The sequence below is a fragment of the Oryzias latipes genome, chromosome 15 (genome assembly GCF_053564925.1).
Source record: "Oryzias latipes strain Hd-rR chromosome 15, Olatipes_Hd-rR_3.1".
In the NCBI taxonomy this organism is placed as follows: domain Eukaryota; kingdom Metazoa; phylum Chordata; class Actinopteri; order Beloniformes; family Adrianichthyidae; genus Oryzias; species Oryzias latipes.
This window is the reverse complement of record NC_136251.1, coordinates 1369305-1391559: the sequence shown is the minus strand read 5'-3', so window position 1 is coordinate 1391559 and position 22255 is coordinate 1369305. Positions and strand designations below refer to the sequence as shown.

Sequence of the window (22255 nt, the reverse complement as noted above, 5' to 3'; positions counted from 1 at the left end):
TGCTAACAATCTAGCTGCTGCGTTCTGAACAAGCTGGAGACTTCTTAAGGAACTATTAGGACACGCTGCTAACAAAGAGTTACAGTAATCCAGCCTCGACGTAACAAATGCATGGATGAGTTTTTCAGCATCACTCTTAGAAAGTATATTTCTGATCTTAGCAATTTTCCGCAGGTGAAAAAAGGCAGTTCTACACGCCTGAGATATGTGAGCCTTAAATGATAAATCCTGGTCAAATAAAACCCCAAGGTTTCTAACTGTGGAATTGGAGGCTATACTTATGCCATCCAGGGAGACTCTGATCAGACAGAGCATCTCTGAGGTTTTTAGGACCAAGTATAATGACATCAGTTTTTTCTGGGTTCAGGAAGAGGTAATTAATTGTCATCCAGGTCTTGATGTCTCTGATGCAGGCGTTCAGTTTCTCTATCTGGTCATTCTTGTCAGGCTTCATGGATAAATACAACTGCGTATCATCGGCACAACAATGAAAATTAATGCTGTGTTTCCTGATTATGTTTCCTAGGGGTAGCATATAAAGCGTAAACAGGATGGGTCCTAAGACTGAGCCCTGTGGGACTCCATAGTTAACTGGAGTGCACTGAGAGGACTGTCCATTTACATTAACGAACTGATACCTATTGGATAAATAGGATTTAAACCACTAGAGAGCAGATCCTCTGATCCCTATGTCCTGCTCTAATCTATGGAGTAAAATACTGTGGTCGATAGTGTCAAAGGCTGCACTGAGGTCTAACAGGACCAGAATAGAAAGTAGACCCTTTTCTGAGGCCAAGATGCTAGGATCTAGACTGGGCTTTTTCAGAAGAGGTTTAACAACTGCATATTTAAAAGACTGTGGCACGTAACCCGTTTCCAGAGAGGTATTTATTATTGTTAATATGGAATCATTAATTAGGGGAAAAGTTTCTTTAAAAAGTCTAGTGGGAATTGGGTCTAACAGACACGTTGAGGATTTGGAGGACGTAATAATTGATGCTATTTCCACTTGATCCACAATAGTTAAGCAGTTTAATGTTACAGAGGTTTCTATGGATGCCTCCATTTCTACCGCTTCAGCCTGTTCTGGGCTGATAGTAGGAATAACTTGATTCAACTTATGTTTAATATTTGAGATTTTACTATTGAAAAATGTAAGAAAATCATCAGAGCTGAGAGAAACAGGAACATGTGGTTCTACTGGGCTCTGACTGCGAGTTAATTTAGCAATAGTGCTAAAAAGAAATCTTGGATTGTTTCCATTCTCTGATATTAAGGTTGAATAGTACTGGCTTCTAGCTCTACGCAGGGCTTTTTTATAATTTAATAGGCTATGTTTCCAGATATTCAGAGACTGCTCTGAACCGGAGCGGCGCCATTCTCTTTTCAACTTACGGGTTTCTTGTTTAAGAGAACGAGTTTCAGCGTTAAACCACGGGGCTACTCGGTTTTGTCTAACAAGCTAAGGTTTCAGGGGGGCAACAACATCAAGTGTACTCCAGAGGGCTTGTGAGGCATTATTAACAAAGTGGTCATTTATACTAGGACTGATGCAATGGGAGCTGGACTCAGAGTATTTGCTCAGAATATTACTAAGTACTGGCTGAACTGTGTGTTTAAACTCAGACACAGAACGGTCAGTTAAGGTTCTTCTAAGCTGTTTCTTATTCACTGGGGCAGAAGGATGTTCCAGTGTAAGCTGGAAGGTAATCAGAAAGTGATCAGAAATGATGGGGTTAAGAGGAAGGACACTCAGCTGGCTGATCTCTATCCCATGGGTTAGAACAAGATCCAGGGTGTGCTTATGACAGTGAGTGGGTTCATTCACACTTTGGGTGAAACCAACATCATCTAATAAAGCTGCAAAAGCCTTTCCTAGGCAGTCACTGGGGTCATCAACATGAATATTAAAATCCCCTAATATTATAGTTTGATCAGAATCTAAGACAATAGTCGATAGGAAGTCGGAAAACTCAGTTAAAAATTCTGAATATGGGCCGGGGGGGGCGATAAATAATTATGAGTAAAACATGTTTTCGAGTCTTCCTGTTTAGGTGATTTATTATTATTTATTACGGTGGCAATGAAGTGCAAAGCATTCAACAAAACACTATATACAAAAACATTTTTAAGATCACAAGAACAATTAAAAAAAAAAAAGTTAAAAAGCAGCATTACATTTTAGAAAACAAAACAAAATTTCAGAAACCGAAACTTAAAAAACAAAAATGAAAAAAAAAAAAAAACATTTCAGAAAACAAAATAAATTTCCAGAAAAAAAAATGAAATATTAAAAAATGAAAACATTTCAGAAAAAAATGAAATATTAAAAAATGAAAAACATTTCAGAACACAGAATTAATTTCCAGAAAACAAAACGAAATCTTCAAAAATGATAAACATTTCCAAACCGGAAGAGGCAGGTACTATGGGACAACGCTGATTGGATGATGATGTTTGTCAATCATTTGAACTGAAAAGTATTTTAAATAAAGCGATGCCGGATTTTAGCGTCCAAACAACAATGTACTATAATAATCCACGTATTTCCCATTTATATATCAAATAAAAAATGCAGCAAACTGTTAATGAACTTTTAGATTCTTTTTTTAACATTTCGCCTGACACACGATCATCCGGAAGTAGTTTGTGAGCACTTTTACTTTGAACGCTGTGCGCTAATGTCTACGGCTGCGAGGTTCACGCTGTCAATCATCTTCAGGTAAGAATCAATTCTGTGATCTTTTCTTTTGTCAGTCACATGTCTCTAAGGATGTTAATTTTAGGATGTTAATTAAAGTGCTGCTTTGAAAAGATTTTCTTTTTATCTTGCACATGCGCAAAAGGAACCCGATGGAGACGAACCGTCTTCACATGATAGCCATTCCCGTTTTCGGTGACAACATGAGAGAAAAAGCTCCGAGCCAGCCTGATTCTGGGATTTATACAGTAATTACAGTAATTATATGGCATCAGTGTTGCTAAAAATCGACTTTAAGATTGAAATCAGTAAACAAGTTATTATGGGAAATAATATTAAATAGATAGATAGATGACTTTATTAATCCCACAATGGGGAAATTTCATTTCTGTGGCAGCAACACGACATTCAGAAATAATCTATATAATATAACATCAATAAAGGACATCACAAATGACATTTATATTAGATAATTAAAAATATTACTAAAATTATTATGAAAAATTATTGTCAAAAATTAGATTCTTATTAAATAAAGAAATAAATATTAAATATTAAATAAATACAGCTGCAAAATTGTAAAAAACATGTGGTCTGCAAAACATGTAAACTGTAAAAAAACATTACTAATTTTTTCAAAATACAGAAATAACTAATGAAGTTCACACCAAAAACAAAAACAAACAACTGTTCAGGAACAAAAAACAATTTAAAATTGAAAAACAACAACTACAACAAAAGTAAATGAATCAATGACTAAACAGAAAAAACACCCCTGGGACCGTGGAGTGTCACTTTGACACGGTGTTGTACAGTCTGATGGCTGTGGGGAGGAATGACCTGCAGCAGCTCCTTCTTACACTGAGGGTGCAACAGTCTTGTGCTGAAGGAGCTGGTCAGCGCCTCTACAGTTTTGTGCAGGGGGTGGGAGGGGTTATCCATGATGGATGTCAGCTTAGCTAACATCCTCCTGTCCGCCACCTCCTCCATGGACTCAAGTGTGCAGCCCAGGACAGAGCCGGCCTTCCTAACCAGTTTGTTAAGCCTCTTCAAGTCTCTGCCTGCACTGTCCCCCCCCCCCCCCAGCACACAACTCCATAAAGGACCACTGAGGCCACCACAGTGTCGTAAAAGGTCCTCAGCAGCTGTCTGCACACGCCAAAGGACCTCAGTCTCCTCAGCAGTTGAAGGCGACTCTGGCCCCTCCTGTACAAAGCATCCGTGTTGTTGGACCAGTCCAGTCTGTTGTTCAGGTGAACACCCAGATATTTAAATGTGTCCACGACCTCAATGTCTGAACCCTGGATGTTCACCGGTGACTGTGATGGTGAGGACCTCTTGAAGTCCAGTATCAGCTCCTTTGTCTTGCTGGTGTTAAGCAGCAGGTGGTTAACTTCACACCAGCTAACAAAGTCGGAGATGACCCCCCTGTACTCCTGCTCATCCCCCCCTGATACACAGCCCACAATGGCACTGCAGACCACCACATCAGACACACAGTCACGCAGCCTCACAAACTGTGGCCTGTCTGTGAGGTAGCTGATGGTCCAAGCAACCAGATGTTGGTCCACACCTGCAACCTCCAGCTTCCTCCTCAGCAGTGATGGCTGAATTGTGTTGAAAGCACTGGAGAAATCAAAAAACATGACACTCACAGTGCTCCCAGGGGCCTCCAGGTGACACAGGGCCCGATGCTGCAGGTAGATGATGGCGTCATCCACCCCGATGCCTGGTCGATATGCAAACTGCAGCGGGTCCAGTGCTGAGCTCACCTGAGTGCGGAGATGGCTGAGGATGATCCTCTGTGCATTGTATATTATCCAAAGTGTATATCCAAAGTGCATTGTATATTTTTGAACCATGCATATACATATACTGACACTTAAAAATGAACTTTAAAAGTTTATAAAATACTTAATTGAATTAACATGTGATATTTCTGCAGGTGAAGTTTCTCAAAGCGAAGTTCCAGAAAGGTTTGCGCTGCAGAAGAACAGATGGCAGCTCTACATCATGGGAATACAAAAAGACTAAAGTCATTCATATCATTGTGCAGTGTACAGGCAAGTCACCATGATTTATGTGCAATGTAATCAATAAATATTATTTAACCGTAATATCTATTTTTTTTTTTTAAATTGCAGGTCCTTTAAAAAAAAGTCTTTAACCTGCTGCATAAGCCTGATTAGTTGTAAATGATGCAGTGGGGAGTGAAAAACGAAGCACAATTCCTGGCTTTAGCGTCGGGCTGATGATCTGGAAATCACATCTGAGGAATCGCATCAAACACTTGTACAACTCCAAACAACTTAATGTTCCTTTAAGCAAAACTCCAGTTTAAAATGTTCATATTAGGCTTGCTTCATTTAGGAGTTTTTCCATGTTTACCATTTTAGGTTTCAGAGCTTTATTAACAAAGATGATGTTTGATTTTGAAAGCTGTTGTTTAGAAAAGTTTCTTTGTCAATGAAAAAACTGAACGCTGACGTGAGGATTGTAATAATGGATATGAAAATAAACAAATTTGTTTCATAGCAAATGCAGTATATTTATTGAAAACTTAACATGAATACGTTATTCAATAACAGAAACAAAGAAATAGTTGTGGATTTTCCTTAATGGGCTTCTTCATGCAGTTAATCAAATGTTACGTTTACATTCAGCATTTACTCAGCGTACCTGTCAGTCACATTTATTAGAGGAAAAAATGCATCTGGGAAAAGTCTGTTTGTGCTTAACAACTATATCAAAAAGAGTCATGTCAGGGAAGGTTTGTCCACATTGCTGCTCAGCATCACATCCAGAGGAAGATGAGAGCCTGAGACACAAACTGCTGCAGTTTACCTGACAGCTTTGCTGATTTATGCGGCTGGTAAACCTGTCTGAGAATCCTGCCCACGTGACCCCCCCATCCGACTGATGAGGTAACCTGTCATTAACGTATGACTGAAGGATCTTGGATCTGTCTGTAAACACCCACCTAGAAATCATGTTTAACGCTACATTTATTAGATCAAACAAATGTGCCTCCATACCTTATCTGTGGACGGGACTGCATTTCCTGATGTGCGCCGTCTAACACCAGTTTCTTCGCAGCTGCTGCTTCAGACAGAATCCTCCCAGACATTTCGAAACATTTGGTGTTGATATTTCTGCGTGCGTTCTGTCATCACATCCGCTAAGTATTCAAAGATTAACGATTAAGTTAACGTTTTATCGTCCCTCCGGTCAGATGAGGAGCTCCACCAGTAGCTGCTAGTGAAAAAAGATGTTAGAAAGTTAGATGTTGCATGACAAACTATCACCATTGTTCTCCCGTGTTAGCATGCTAGCTAGCTCAATGCTAGCAGGGTTTCCAGCTCTTTTCATGACTTTTATGGATTAAACGAAGTCGATTTTTTTTTACCACAGTGTCAGGATTGGTCATGTAAACCTGGGAATAATTGCCCGTGAAATGTCACTGGGATTAATCAAATATGAATATAAATAACCTATAAGGTTGTCAATATTTTTCAGGGTTTACAGACAGAGGGAATTATTGAACAGAGCAACAATATTGCTGTGCCATATTTTCAAAATGCATGCGTCTGCACTATGCAGACTGGCAGAATTCTGGTATGAGTGAATCAGAGCAGAGTAAATTGTAGCAGACCAGCAAAAACATGCTTTATTCCCCTTAAAATTATTCCAGTATTAGACATCAATAGAATTATTAGTTTCTTTTTAATTAGGTGGTTTTAAAATGAACTATTGCTGTATGTCTGTTTTCCATAAGGGCCGTTGTTATGCATGCATAACAAAAAAGGCAGGAATACTGAGGCAGCTATGACGTGGATGTCTACAACTTCTTTAAGGTAATGAAAACAATTTTAATATTGTAACAATCCAGCCGGACCATCACTTTCGTGGGGTAGCTAAAACCAACTGCTAATTTAGATGGCTCAGTTGGAGAGCTGTCCGTGCCCCATACACCGCACGACCCCAGACAGTCTCAAGCAGAATAAACAGGAGGAGAGACAATGTTCCCTTTTGAGCATTTAGCCCGTTTATTCCAAGTACACATACAGCCCAAACAAATCTAGCCACAGGGGTTGCAAGCCAGTTGCCTCTGTGCCGGTCCCAAGCCCGGATAAATAGAGAGGGTTGCGTCAGGAAGGGCATCCGGCGTAAAAATTGCCAAAATAACCATGCGAATCATCCACAACACTTTAGACATACCGGATCGGTCGAGGCCCGGGTTAACAACGACCGCCACCGATGCTGTTAACCTACAGGGTGTCGGTGGAAATTTGACTACTGTTGGTCGAAGAAAGAGGGGAGGCAGAAGGGCACGTGGCCAGAGAGAGAAGGGAAAAGGCAGGAACATAGGTTTGAGAATAGGGACTCTTAACGTTGGCACAATGACAGGGAAAGGCAGAGAGCTGGCAGACATGATGGAGAGAAGGAAGGTAGATGTACTGTGTGTGCAGGAGACAAGGTGGAAGGGCAGCAAGGCACGTAGTATTGGAGGAGGATACAAACTGTTCTATCATGGTGTTGATAGGAAGAGAAATGGGGTAGGTGTGATTCTGAAGGGGGAGTTTGTAAACAGTGTTCTAGAGGTGAAAAGAGTCTCAGACAGGATGATGAGCTTAAAGTTAGAAATTGAAGGGGTGATGGTGAATGTAGTCAGTGGGTATGCGCCACAGGTTGGCTGTGAGTTAGAAGTGAAGGAGAGATTCTGGAGTGAGTTGGATGAGGTCATAGAGAGTTTCCCCAGAGGAGAGAGAGTTGTTATTGGAGCAGACTTTAATGGGCATGTTGGTGAGGGCAATAGAGGTGATGAGGAGGTGATGGGCAGGTTTGGTGTGAAGGAAAGGAATCTGGAGGGACAGATGGTGGTGGACTTTGCGAAGAGGATGGAAATGGCTGTAGTCAACACTTACTTCCAGAAGAGAGAGGAACATAGAGTGACATACAGAAGTGGAGGTAGGAGTACCCAGGTGGACTACATCCTATGTAGACGAGGTCATTTGAGAGAGGTTATTGACTGCAAAGTGGTGGTAGGAGAGAGTGTAGCCAGACAGCACCGCATGGTGGTGTGTAAGATGACTCTGGAGGTCAGGAAGAAGAAGAGAGGGAAAACAGAAAAGAAGACCAAGTGGTGGAAGCTACAGAATGAAGAAACTTGTGAGGAATTTAGGCAGAAGTTGAGACAGGTCCTGGGTGGTCAGGATGAGCTTCCAGATGACTGGGAAACTACAGCAGAGATTATCAGGGAAACAGGTAGGAAGGTGCTAGGTGTGTCATCTGGAAAGAGGAAAGACGGTAAAGAGACTTGGTGGTGGAATGAGGAAGTACAGGAATGCGTCCAGAGGAAGAGGTTGGCTAAAAGGAAGTGGGATGTAGAAAGGACTGAGGAAGGTAGACAGGAGTACAAGGAAGCGCAGCGTAGAGTGAAGAGAGAGGTGGCAAAGGCCAAACAGAAGGCTTACGATGAGCTATATGACAGGTTAGACACAAAGGAAGGAGAGAAGGACTTGTACAGGCTAGCCAGACAGAGAGACAGAGATGGGAAGGACGTGCAACAGATAAGGGTGATTAAGGACAGAGATGGAAAGGTGCTAACAACCCAGGAGAGTGTACAGAAAAGATGGAAGGAGTATTTTGAGGAGCTGATGAACGTGGAAAATGACAGGGAAAGAAGGGAGGAAGATGTGGTTGTTGTGGAGCAGGAAGTAGCAGAGATTGGAAAGGAGGAGGTTAGGAAGGCTCTGAAAAGGATGAAGAGCGGAAAGGCCGTTGGTCCTGATGACGTACCTGTGGAGGTATGGAAGTGCCTAGGAGAGACAGCAGTGGAATTTCTAACAAGGTTGTTCAATAGGATTTTAGAGAGTGAGAAGATGCCTGAGGAATGGAGGAGAAGCGTTCTGGTTCCGATCTTTAAGAACAAGGGTGACACGCAGAACTGCAGCAACTATAGAGGAATAAAGTTGATGAGCCACACAATGAAGCTGTGGGAAAGAGTAGTGGAAGCCAGGCTTAGGAAGAAGGTGGAGATCTGTGAGCAGCAGTATGGTTTCATGCCCCGTAAGAGCACCACTGATGCCATTTTTGCTTTGAGAATGTTGATGGAAAAGTACAGAGAAGGTCAGAAGGAGCTGCATTGTGTGTTCGTAGATTTAGAGAAGGCGTATGACAGGGTGCCGAGGGAGGAGCTGTGGTACTGTATGAGGTCGTCTGGAGTGGCAGAGAAGTATGTCAGAGTAGTTCAGGACATGTATGAGAGAAGTATGACGGTGGTGAGATGTGCTGTAGGTCAGACAGAGGAGTTCAAGGTGGAGGTGGGACTACACCAAGGATCAGTTTTGAGTCCTTTTTTGTTTGCTATGCTGATGGACAGGCTGACAGACGAGGTAAGACAGGAATCTCCCTGGACAATGATGTTTGCGGATGACATTGTAATTTGCAGTGAGAGTAGAGAGCAGGTGGAGGAACAGCTAGAGAGGTGGAGGTTTGCTCTGGAAAGAAGAGGCATGAAGGTCAGTCGTAGTAAGACAGAATACATGTGTCTGAACGAGAGGGATCAAGGTAGAAGCGTTAGGTTACAGGGGGCTGAGGTGAAGAAGGTGCAGGAGTTTAAGTACTTGGGGTCAACAGTTCAGTGTGATGGGGAGTGTGGAAAAGAGGTGAAGAGGCGAGTGCAGGCAGGTTGGAGCGGGTGGAGGAAAGTGTCAGGAGTGTTGTGTGACAGAAGAGTGTCAGCAAGACTCAAAGGAAAGGTGTACAAGACAGTGGTGAGACCAGCTCTGCTCTATGGGTTAGAGACGGTAGCAGTGAGACAGAGACAAGAGGCTGAGATGGAGGTAGCGGAGATGAAGATGCTGAGGTTCTCCTTAGGAGTGACCAGGTTAGACAGGATAAGGAACGAGTACATCAGAGGGACGGCTCATGTTGCCTGTGTTAGCGACAAAGTTAGAGAAGCCAGACTGAGATGGTTTGGACATGTTCAGAGGAGGGATAGTGGATATATTGGTAGAAGGATGTTGGAGATGGAGCTGCCTGGCAGGAGGGCAAGAGGACGGCCAAAGAGGAGATACATGGATGTCTTAACAGAGGACATGAAGTTGGCTAATGTTAGGGTAGAAGATGTCCATGATAGAGTGAGGTGGAAAAGGATGATTCGCTGTGGCGACCCCTGATGGGAAAAGCCGAAAGAGAAAGAAGGACATTCAGCCCAAACAGCATGGAGGGTCACTTCAGCTTCCAGCCCTCTGACTCAATGTTTCACCCTAAGTCCCCCACTTCTCATGAGCCTTAGGGGCTGAAGGCGGGGCTAACCCCCAGGTCACTACACTATTAATTTTTTCTCTTCTTTTTTTGGTTCATCAACTTTGCTGTTTTTGTTTCTTTCCAGATGCAGGCCCCAAAGACGTCCCAGTGTGATGCAAAGGCTGTCTGGCAGGCTCACAGACATCTCCTGTTAACTGAAAGAGAAGCATTTAAAATAGTTGTCCATTTTGACCATGATTGCATTAACAACATGCCCAGGCACACTGTCTGCTTCCCATTTCTCAGTGCCTGCACGAAAACAGTGACTTTTCCACCTCAAGTCTTTTGAGGAGTTTCAAAAAAAGTTATTTTAATTTCTCTGAATTGTGGTTCAGAATTTCACAGAATCTAAAACACTTGACTCTGTGTTTCAAAGATATTTGCAAAACCATCAGTCTTCTGTACAAAACACATTTAATGGTCAAACATTAAAAAATGAAGCTTTACAAAATACCAGTGGTGATTATTAGCCATTTATTTTCTTAAGGGGGGCAGTATCTTGTAAGGCAGATGAGATCTGTTCACATTGTCAGTTTTTGTTACATCTTGCTGAGATGACATGCATAGATCAGGACATAAATGTTAATGTCTTGGCCATGGTTTTCCGATGTCCCACAAGGATTGAACAGGTCTGAGAGGAGAGAGGACAAGCCACAGAGGGAACAACAACTCCAACAGTTTCCTGCTCTGCCTGGTTTAAGTTAGTCCGTCGTCCAATATCCACAGCATCCTGCACAAAAAGAAAAATGTATTTAAGAAAGTTAAAATGAGAGAATATATACACCTTAAATGATACTCAGTAGCTGCATATTGTAAGAGTTGACTTCCTGTGTGAACTGCAATCTTTAAGGTTGAGAATAAAATGGTTTGGGAATACAGTTCAGAATCAGAAAAACTTTATTGATCCCACACGTGGGAAATTTGTTCTGGTACCTCAAATAAATAATGTGTTTCCGAATCATAATTTTACTTTTTTTTTTTTTTTAAATAGGGATGAACTTGATCCTAAACTAGGAAAGGTGTCACTTTCTTACAGCAATATGTTGCTTTGTTCAATCAATCTGTAATCCCTAAATATATATATTGAGAAACCTTATTGTTAAGGTGAGCGGTAGGACCCCAATGCAGAATCTGACTCCGAGGGCAGTTAAACAGTTTTTATTCCTCACAGGACAAGGAACAGAATTGGACAGGCAGCAGAATCAGGGAGCTAAACTGGAAAACCACAGATATGTAGAGCAATGGAAAAGTGATAATCCGGCATGGAGAAGCAACAGGCTCAGGCATTTAAAGACCTTGATGAGATGAGGATCAGGTGTGCCATGTAGGGAGGCACCAGGGAAAAAGTCAGCCACGCCCACCTGGTCACACTGATCACAACAGTGCCCCCCCCTCAAGGGACGCCACCCGGCGGCCGACCAGGCCTGTCGGGATGACGGGCATAGAAGTCATCAAAGAGAGCAGGGGACAGGATAAAGGAGCGGGAACCCAGGAACGCTCCTCCGGGCCATAACCCTCCCAGTCCACGAGATACTGCAGACCGCGACCCCGTCGCCGGACATCCAGAAGGCAGCGAACAGGAAACGCCGGATGATCATCCACGACCAGGGCGGGAGGAGGGGGCTCGGCCGGAGGGCTGAGAACACTGCAGGAGACAGGCTTCAGGAGAGACACATGGAAGGAAGGGTGGATGTGCATTGAGGCAGGCAACTTAAGACGGACCACCGAGGGGTTAATGACCCGGTCGATCTCAAAAGGGCCAATGAACCTCGGAGACAACTTCCTGGACTCGCACTGCAGGGGAATGTCTCGTGTGGAAAGCCAAACCTTCTGACCCGGTTTGTAGTCCGGGGCTGGGACCCTGCGGCGGTCCGCCAGAGCACGGTTCCGAGAGGCAGTGCGGGAGAGGGCTGCCCGGGTCTCGTGCCAAACACGACGGGCCCTGCGGAGATGGTCCTGGACAGAAGGGACGGCCACGGCTCTTTCCTGAGAGGGGAAGAGGGGAGGCTGATAGCCATTGGACGCCATGAATGGAGAGAGACCTGTTGCGGAGGAGACCAAGGAATTGTGTGAATACTCAATCCAGGGAAGATGAGTTGACCACGAAGCAGGATGAGTAGCTGCCACACAGCGCAAAGCCGCCTCCAGGTCCTGGTTAGCCCGCTAAGTCTGGCCATTGGTTTGGGGGTGGTATCCAGAGGACAGGCTAGCTGTGGCCCCAATGGCCCGACAGAAAGCGTTCCACACCCTGGAGGTGAACTGGGGGCCTCGGTCTGACACAATGTCCTGGGGCAGACCATGCAAACGGAATACATGCTGGACCAGGAGGTTGGCTGTCTCGAGGGCAGAAGGGAGCTTGGGAAGTGGCACAAAATGGACGGACTTTGAAAAACGGTCGATGATTGTCAAGACTGCTGTGTTACCTTCAGAAGGTGGAAGGCCAGTGATGAAATCCACAGCTATGTGGGACCAGGGTCGATGAGGAACTGGGAGTGGTCGCAGAAGACCTGCTGGTGCTCGATGAGAAGCCTTACCACGAGCACAGACGGAGCAAGCCTGGACAAACTCCCGTGTGTCCGCAGATATGGAGGGCCACCAGAACCGCTGTTTAAGCAACGTCAAAGTCCGGTGTATTCCAGGATGGCAAGCCACCTTGGAGTTGTGGCCCCACTGCAGCACAGAGGAACGAGCAGATGGGGGAACAAACAGAAGACCTGTGGGACATTCAGGTGGAGAGGGAAGGTCCTTCAGAGCTCTCTCAACCTCACGCTCCACCTCCCAGATGGCAGCACCGACAACACAGGAGCGAGGTAGGATTGTGTCCTGAGTAGTATCACAGGAGGCTGGCAGCTCGAATTGCCTGGACAGGGCATCAGGCTTTAGGTTGCGGGACCCTGGGCGGTAAGTGAGGGTGAAATTGAAGCGTCCCAGAAAAAGGGACCACCGAGCTTGACGGGGATTCAGTCTGCGGGCAGAACGGAGGTACGACAAGTTCTTATGATCTGTCCATACCAGGAAAGGTTGAGATGTTCCTTCCAGCCAGTGGCGCCATTCCTTCAAGGCCAGCACAACTGCCAACAGCTCACGATTCCCCACGTCATAATTCCTCTCCGCAGGAGACAGCTGTCGGGAGAAGAAAGCGCAGGGGTGCATCTTCCGATCTGAGGATGAACGCTGAGAGAGCACCGCCCCAACTCCAGATTCTGAGGCGTCCACTTCCACCATGAACTGAGCTGTAGGATCAGGATGAGACAGTACAGGAGCAGAACAAAAAAGATTTTTCAACTTAATAAAGGCTGCCTCAGCTCCTGAGGACCAGGAGAAGGGTTCTCGTACAGAGGTCAGCTTGGTCAAGGGAGAAGCCACAGAGCTGTAGTTTCTGATGAACCTCCGATAAAAGTTGGCAAACCCCAAAAACCTTTGGAGTTGCTTTCTGGTTGTGGGTGTAGGCCACCCTTCTACAGCTTTGATCTTGGCAGGATCTGGCTTGAGTTGGCCCTTCTCAATCACAAACCCAAGAAAACTGACACTGGAGGCATGAAAGTCACATTTCTCACCTTTAGCATAGAGCCTGTTTGCTAACAGCCTCTGTAACACAAGCCTGACATGTTGAACGTGCTCATCAAGAGTCCGTGAAAAAATCAGAATATCATCAAGATAAACAAACACAAATCTATTCAACATGTCACGCAGAACGTCATTGATGAGACATTGAAAAACAGCTGGAGCATTAGTCAGTCCAAACGGCATCACTAAATACTCAAAATGTCCCAGAGGAGTATTGAAGGCCGTCTTCCACTCATCACCCTCCTTTATTCTCACTAAATGGTAAGCGTTTCGGAGGTCGAGCTTGGTGAAGATGGTTGCAGTCTGGAGGGAGCTGAAAGCAGAGTCCATGAGTGGGAGAGGATACTTGTTTTTGACTGTTATATTGTTTAGACCTGTGTAATCAATACATGGGCGAAGGGACCCATCCTTCTTATCAACAAAGAAAAATCCCGCTCCAACAGGGGAAGAGGATGGACGGATGAGTCCAGCAGCCAAACTCTCAGTTATATATGTCTCCATCGCATCCCTCTCAGGCTTGGAGAGGTTGTACAGTTTACTGGAGGGTAGAGAAGCACCAGGTAACAACTCAATCTCACAGTCATAGGGTCGATGAGGGGGCAGAGAGGAAGCACGGTCCTTAGAAAAAACTTCCCTGAGGTCATGATAATCCGATGGTACACAAGAAAGGTCAATAAGTTTAGGAGGCTCAGGAGAGGTGGAAACAGGTGGTACAGCAGCATGTAAACAGTGAGAGTGGCAAAAAAGACTCCAATTAACTATGGATTGAGAAGACCAGTCTATGTGTGGATTATGGAGTGAAAGCCAGGGCAGACCCAACACCAGCAGAGAGGATGGAGATGAAATGATGTTAAAACTAATCAGTTCTCTGTGGTTGCCAGAAACCAGCAGGGACACAGGACGTGTTCGGTGAGTGACACAGGATAACAGTCTACCATCCAGAGCAAACACTTTTTTAGGGTTTGGTAGAAGTTCAGTGGGGATGTTGGATTGGGACACAAACTGAGAGTCAATAAAATTGTCATCTGCACCGGAATCCATTAAAGCCTGGATCTGTAATGTTGTGGTGTCATATGAGATCGTACCTTGAAGATGGATGCGTCTGGAGGAGGGATCCACAGGGGTTCGGCTCACCAGTGCCCCTCCTGAGCCTGATGAGCCCGGTCTTTTGGCCGTACGGGGCAGTTGGGCCGGAAATGGCCAGACTGGCCGCAGTAGAGGCAGAGCCGCTGGTAAATGCGGCGCTGACGTTCCTCAGGTGTGAGAGTCATCCTGCCGAGCTGCATAGGCTCCTCGCTGCAGCGCGGCGTGCTCTGTTCCTGGGGAGGCGTGGTCGCGGAGTCCCGCTGAGTTGCAGGTGGAGGGAACACCGGCAGATGAAGGGGCGTGACCGGCAAGGAGCTGGCGGGACGAGAGGGTCGAGCTGCTCTTTCCCTGCGTCTCTCCCGAAGGCGGTTATCCAGCCTTATGGAGAGGGAAATTAACTCCTCTAGGTTGGAAGTTTCGTCACGAGCAGCTAGTTCGTCTTTGATCTCCTCTCTAAGACCCCGGTAAAATATTCCGGTGAGGGCCTTTTCATCCCAGCCACACTCCGCAGCGGAGATGCGGAAGTCAATGGAGTGCTCCGAAACTGAAGCGGGACCTTAGCGTAAGGAGAGCAGGCGATTTCCAGTCTCTTTTTCCTGGAGAGGATGATCAAAAACTTTGAGCATTTCAGCCGTGAATAAAGCAAAAGAGTCGCAGTGGGGAGAATTACTGCCGGCTAATGCAACAGCCCAGGCAGAGCAGAGGCTTTGCCTGACAGTAAACTCATGATGAACGCCACTTTGGATCTTTCAGAGGAATAAGTGAGAGGTTGCTGATCGAACACGAGTCTACAGTGATGGATAAATGATTTGCATAGACCTATCTCTCCGGAGTACCTGCTGGGAGTGGGGATGAAGGGCTCACGGGGAGATGATGCAAGAACGTGAGGAGCAAGTGACGGGGCTGGATCCGATACTGCGGCTTGAACTGGATCCGGGGATCTTCCTGAGGTGAGTTGAGACGAGACCTCCTCCAGGCGACCGCCGAGACGATTTATTCCGGTGGAAAGATGTTGAAGGGTGTTCATGATTTCCTGGAGAGCTTGATCATGCCGTCCAACAAGGGCCCCTTGGGACGAAAGGGCATGTTTAACCTCTTCAAACGCTGCGGGGTCCATATTTTGGCCGGATTATTCTGTTAAGGTGAGCGGTAGGACCCCAATGCAGAATCTGACTCCGAGGGCAGTTAAACAGTTTTTATTCCTCACAGGACAAGGAACAGAATTGGACAGGCAGCAGAATCAGGGAGCTAAACTGGAAAACCACAGATATGTAGAGCAATGGAAAAGTGATAATCCGGCATGGAGAAGCAACAGGCTCAGGCATTTAAAGACCTTGATGAGATGAGGATCAGGTGTGCCATGTAGGGAGGCACCAGGGAAAAAGTCAGCCACGCCCACCTGGTCACACTGATCACAACACCTTATAAATTATACATGAATGTACTTCTTGAAAAAAATCTTTGATTAATCCTAGTGACAATTCACGGGCAATGATTCCCAGGTTTACATGACCGATTCAGCAGCCAATGAGCTTCTGGATATCAGGGATGTCCCGCCTCCCCTCCCCTTGACTGACATGTCGCTGTTTTTACGCGTCGACAGGTTTTAGAATCAAAACCGCAAAAAATAAAAGCGCAACTCAAAAAATAAAAGCCCAACTCAAAAAGACGATTTCAAAATAAAACTGCAACTCAAAAACAGGATTTCAGAAAGACAAGAAAACAAATCGCCAGCTGAGAAGTAGGATTGTGCTTTGGGTTATAGCTTTTGGTTGCAAATTGTTGGTTTTGGTTCTCAATTTATGCATTTTAATTCACAGATTTGGGGTTTTGAGGCGCGGTTTTACTGTTTTGATGCGCAATACTTTAGGCACTAATTTGACACCATACTTTTGTCCTATCTTTGATTTTGCTGCCCACTTTGAGCGCGACTTAGCATGATATGACTGCCACTGGCATCACCAAAACGAAATTTGCATGCGTTGTGTGTCGTCTCACTTTTTTCCTATCTTTGCTGAGTTAAGTTTCGGTTTGACGGAGTAAGCCCTGGCTGCAGCCTGCAGAATTGCTCAACGTAGTGGAATGCTGGAACGCTGAGGAATGTGAACCCCGCCCACGTTGAGCCTGTGCATTGGATTCACCTTCGTCAGTGCAGTTGTGATTGCAGGAAAGGGGAAGAATCAGTGGAGCACATTTTGTGTTATTGGTAATTGTATGAGGAAGAAAAAGAACAGAGGGGAGGAAAATTTGAATGGTGCAATGTTTTTTTTAATGTACACTCAAAAAAGCGATTCAAGCCCCTCTTTCATGTAACACAATAAAATTCTGTTTGTTTTATTTCAAAAAAATTATTTTAAAAGAATGTATCTACATTTAATTGACCTAACACAAAATGTATTAATAGTTTCCCCTATAACTCCAGTAATCCAAAAGAATTGAGTTCAATAAGGGACATGCTGTTGAATGCTGTTTTCCTGTTTCTCTTTATTTATTCTTTTTGCTGTCTTACGGCTACAATTTTTCACCTATTTTAACCATTCAACTATTAAAATGTTCAACTCCTTCGTCTAATGCCTGGTATGACTTTTGGTCCTTCAAATCCTTCGACTTTTCAAAAGTGAAAACTTTTGTTCGTTTTTTCTACGTAAAAAACGAACTATGGCATGAAATCGTTTCAACTCGGCTTCTCCCAATAAGACGATACACGACGAGCCTCATTTATGTAAATAATGAATCTGTTTGTTTATACCGGCAGCTACATCTTGACACAAAAGTGTTAGCTCAGTGGATTAGTTAGTGGGTTTCACATGCAGAGGTTCTGAGTTTGAGCCTGACTTTAGACTGTCGTTGCATGTTTTTTTTCCCTTGCCTTTTTTGATAAAATTGAGTTCGACTAACTCAACTATATTTCGTTACATGGAAGAATTTTCTTTTAAAGGTGGGGTTACTCATATTTATTGGATGGAAATCCTGCCCAAAATTAAATTGAGTTCATCCAGTGAGTTATTACTCCCTAATACATGCACATGGAAACTTGTAAAAGGCATAAGAAGACAGCAATCACTGTATAAATTCTCTAATTCAATTAAATATTTTTTTTAATTTAGCACAAATTCGAAAAAACAGACGTCTCAATGGGCTTCATACCGGTAATTGTAAGGTAAACATACAATCAAAAAGGGTTCATGAATAATACAAAGAATGCATTAGGATAATACTAAACTTTGACAAAACACACTAAACTAAACTGATATTCCTGCCCTTAGACCCCCCTTCACGGTAAGGAAAAACTCCCTAAAAACCGGTAGGTGGCAATATTGCACATGGAAACTTGTAAAATGCAAAGAAGAAGACAAGCTCAACGTGGGCGGGGTTAACATTCCACAGAGTGTTCACATTCCACAGCGTTTCAGCATTCCACTATGTTGTGCAATTCTGCAAGCTGCAGCCAGGGGTAGTTGGTTTGACGTGACCAAGCTGCCATCAAACAGCTGCTGATTGGTCCAGATTCTAACCAATCAAGTGTCTCTGTCTCATTTTGACAGTACTCTGAGGCAGGCATGAACTTTGGGTCGGTTCTGTTTGTACAGGGTTCTGCCGTTTTCAACCGTTCTGACCCGTTTCTCTCAGAGTAAAACCGAGTTTTGTATTTATTTATGTCAGTGTAGCGACCAACGTGTTTAAAACGTCTGCAGCAGAACACAACGTCCGAGCTGGAAGAAGTTAAACTTTTTAAGATTTGTATCTGAAATAGTGTTTTTTTTTAATCAATAATTGTTGAAATATTAAGAGAAAATAGCATTTTTTATGACTAATACTTTTTAAACTTTGGACAAACGCTCACAAGTTCTAAAACATGAGAAAATGAACATAAAGTTAAAAATGCTTCTTCTGCTAAATACATTGAGTCTACTGTGGTGAGCCATCATGGTTTTGCTTATTATTGCTGTTCATCTGATCCCAAAAACTTGTGCAGCATAAGATAATATGTGCTTTAAATCTTTTGTTTTGTTTTAACAAACAGATCTTAAAGAAAAACCTTTTCACTAATAATTTGCTCTTAAGGATTCACAGATCACACACACAGGCCTGTTGATTTAATGTCAGCAGATAAACTTTACAGTTTCAGGAGATCCTCAGTCATAAATTCACAAATCTGACTTCATAAAAATGAACCAATGCTAAAAAAGAAAAAAAGAATGAATTATTATGAAAAAATGAAAACGTCTTCATCCAAAGAGACAAAAATGAGGGTAAATAGAGCTGGTTCAGCCTCTGAGCCTCGGGAGCAGACACCACGTTAGATTCATATGGCAATTTTATTGGTTAGAATCTGGACCAATCAGCAGCTGTTTGATGGCAGCTTTGTCACGTCAAACCGAAACTTAACTCAGCAAAGATAAGAAAAAAGTGAGATGACACACAACGCATGCGAATTTCTATTTGGCGATGCCAGTCAACTATCCCTGGCTGCAGCTTGCAGAATTGCTCAACATAGTGGAATGCTGAAACGCTGTGGAATGTGAACACTCTGTGGAATGTTAACCCCGCCCACGTTGAGCCCGTTAACCCCGCCCACGTTGAGCTTGTCTTTTTCTTTGCATTTTACATGTTTCCATGTGCAATATTGCCACCTACCGGTTTTTAAGGAGTTTTTCTTTACCGTGAAGGGGGGGGGGGGGGGTCTAAGGGCAGGAATATCAGTTTAGTTTAGTCTGTTTTTGTTAAAGTTTAGTATTATCCTAATGCATTCTTTGTATTATTCATGAACCCTTTTTGATTGTATGTTTACCTTAAAATTACCGGTATGAAGCCCATTGAGACGTCTGTAGTTCGAATTTTCGCTAAATAAAAAAATATATTGAATTAAATTAAAGAATATATACCGTGATTGCTGTCTTCTTATGCCTTTTACAAGTTTCCATGTGCATGTATTAGGGAGTTAATACATTTTGTCTGGCCTCACGGACCCGGAGAAAGTATATGTGGCCGACTTTTATCCTTAAAATACATGGGGGCAATTATGGAGCAACGTGGATCATTTCTGCATGCATTACGAGCGGCCAACGTGAATTTCCACCGTTTGTGTGTTTGAACGTACGTAATTAAATGCATTAATTAATTACCCACCTTTATAATATGTACAATCTTGTTTTAAGATTTTTTTTTAGGAAAATGCTCCCTTTCATGTTTGGCTACAGGAGAAAAGGCCAGAATGAGCAAAGCTGCTGACTGTAACATTAGTTATATTCTACAGTCTCTTGGAAATAAAGTTTAACTGTACCTGTAATTTATTGATTAATGGTTTATTGTTATATGTTTTACTGAATATTTTACTGAAAACTCTGTGGATTGGCCTTCTACTAACATTTTGATGGTGAGCATTCATTTTCATTGATTCACCAAGGTCTGAAGAAGAAAGAATGCAGCCAGAAATAGGAGGAGCAGAAACTCGAGGTGAGAAGAACTCATTTAATTAATGAGGTACATGTTGAAGCTCTTCTTTGAGGCTGTTGTTAATCCCTCTGCCACTTTCAGGATGAAGATAATGCTTCACTAAAAAAGATGCACTCTGAATCCATCTCATCAGGTACTATTGAAGCTAGAGCTGTTGGACACACAGACATAGTTTTTCTCTGCATGCTTTCAGTCTCTGATAGATTATTTAGGTGACCTGAGATGCCCCTTCAAATGTAGTATAATATTGTATTTATTATAAAAGTTTAGGAGATGGGATTTCCAGGATCTTTTTTCTAGTGTAATTTTTTCATTTTCATTCTATTCTCTTTGTAGGGGAGGGTGACATGAAGACCAGCAGAGGGAAAGGAAGGAATGTATGGATCCTTCTGAACTCACCATTTGTTGCCATCTCTAGCATCGACTCTAAGAATTACCTTTTTTTTCTGTGCAGGAAGAAGATGCTTTACTACACGGCATCGTTGAGACAGCCAAAGGGTGCAAGTTGCAGTTCTTTAAAGGAAGATGTTCCCTGCCTGATGTTCTGAAGGTGGATGAAGGAGAACAGAAGGAGATTCTTAAAGAGCTCCAAAACTGCTCACTCATGAGCGAAAATGAGAGATTGATGGAACTGAGGGAGCTTTTCGTCTTTTCATTTCAGTTTTCCAGTGACTGTAAAGCATTTTGCACAGAAATGATGGATAATCAGAAATTAAAGGTGTATATATGTTTTGAGGAACAGTAAATCAGTGTCTGCTGTTTTTGTTTTTTCTACTTTTTTGGTCTATATTTGTATATGTGTAACCTTTGTGCTATCCTAGGCACTTTAACATTGGGAGTTGGGTCATCTAGACCCACTAGACAGTGCTTTGAACCTTTTTTCTTCAATAATTTGTGATCTTCACTGGTGTGCATGGATTACATGAAATCTTTCCACCTTTATCCACCTTTGTCGTGGTACGGAGAACATGTCAATGTAAAGGGTGGGGTCATCTAAGATAGCACAAGGGTTAATGCTATATGACTGTGGCATTACATTCATTCATCTTGTATTGCATTTTTATTCCTTTTGGGGTCACGGGGCTGCTGGAGCCTATACCTGCCACTTGCTGGTGAAAGCGGGGGACATCCTGGACAGCTCGCCAGCCTGTCGCAGGACCACAATCACACACTCACACAGTCTCACATCACACCTATGGACACTTTAGACTGACCAGTTTACCTATTAAGCATGTTTTTGGACGCTGGGAGGAAGACCCGGAGAAAACCCACACATGCACGTCTAGCATGAGGTCAGGGGTTTTACTTTGTGATAAATTCTATATTTTATATTGTAATATAATTTTACATATAACAATAAACCATTAATCAATAAATTACAGGTACAGTTAAACTTTATTTCCAAGAGACTGTAGAATATAACTAATGTTACAGTCAGCAGCTTTGCTCAGTCCGCCCTTTTCTCCTGTAGCGAAATATGAAAAGGAGGATTTTCCTAAAAAAATTCTTAAAACAAGATGGTACATATTATAAAGGCGGGTAATTAATTAATGCATTTATTTACGTACATTCAAACACACAAACGGTGGAAATTCACGTTGGCCGCTCGTAATGCATGCAGAAATGATCCACGTTGCACCATAATTGCCCCCATGTATTTCAAGGATAAAAGTCGGCCACATATACTTTCTCCGGGTCCGTGAGGCCAGACAAAATGTATTAACTCCCTAATACATGCACATGGAAACTTGTAAAAGGCATAAGAAGACAGCAATCACGGTATATATTCTCTAATTTAATTCAATATATTTTTTTATTTAGCGCAAATTCGAAGAGATGACGTCTCCAGGTTATGTTCAGAGCCATGGCAACTTGATATACCCTGAACTATACCTCCATTTTTGGATCTGAAAGCTGAGGTTATCATGCTCTGAACATAACCTGGTCGGGAGCAGGTTTAGTTGAAGGTTAGTTTGTTTACAGAGAGGTGAAGCAGCATGCCGTGTCCATTTGAAGATGATTTAGTGGATGAAGAAGCTCAGATAATACTTTTTCCACCATGAGAGGGTGATAAGATCACATATGGATGTTGGAAAATTAAACTTTTTTACTTTGATCTAACTTAGTTATTTG

General features: G+C 43.2%; 2 long non-coding RNA genes across 3 annotated transcripts; both read left to right on the top strand.

Moving 5' to 3' along the window:
• The first annotated feature begins 2227 nt into the window (after positions 1-2227).
• LOC144984084 (uncharacterized) lies at positions 2228-5240 on the top strand. 2 transcript variants are annotated; one of them, XR_013647735.1, is made up of 4 exons: positions 2228-2722; positions 2847-2949; positions 4647-4764; positions 4846-5240. It is a non-coding gene; the product is annotated as an uncharacterized LOC144984084 (long non-coding RNA). The 2 variants fall into 2 exon arrangements; XR_013647736.1 differs by lacking the exon at positions 2847-2949 and having other exon boundaries at positions 2232-2722.
• Positions 5241-5610: 370 nt separating this feature from the next.
• LOC144984086 (uncharacterized) lies at positions 5611-10976 on the top strand. The gene is made up of 2 exons (XR_013647738.1): positions 5611-6555; positions 10098-10976. It is a non-coding gene; the product is annotated as an uncharacterized LOC144984086 (long non-coding RNA).
• Positions 10977-22255: the final 11279 nt, after the last annotated feature.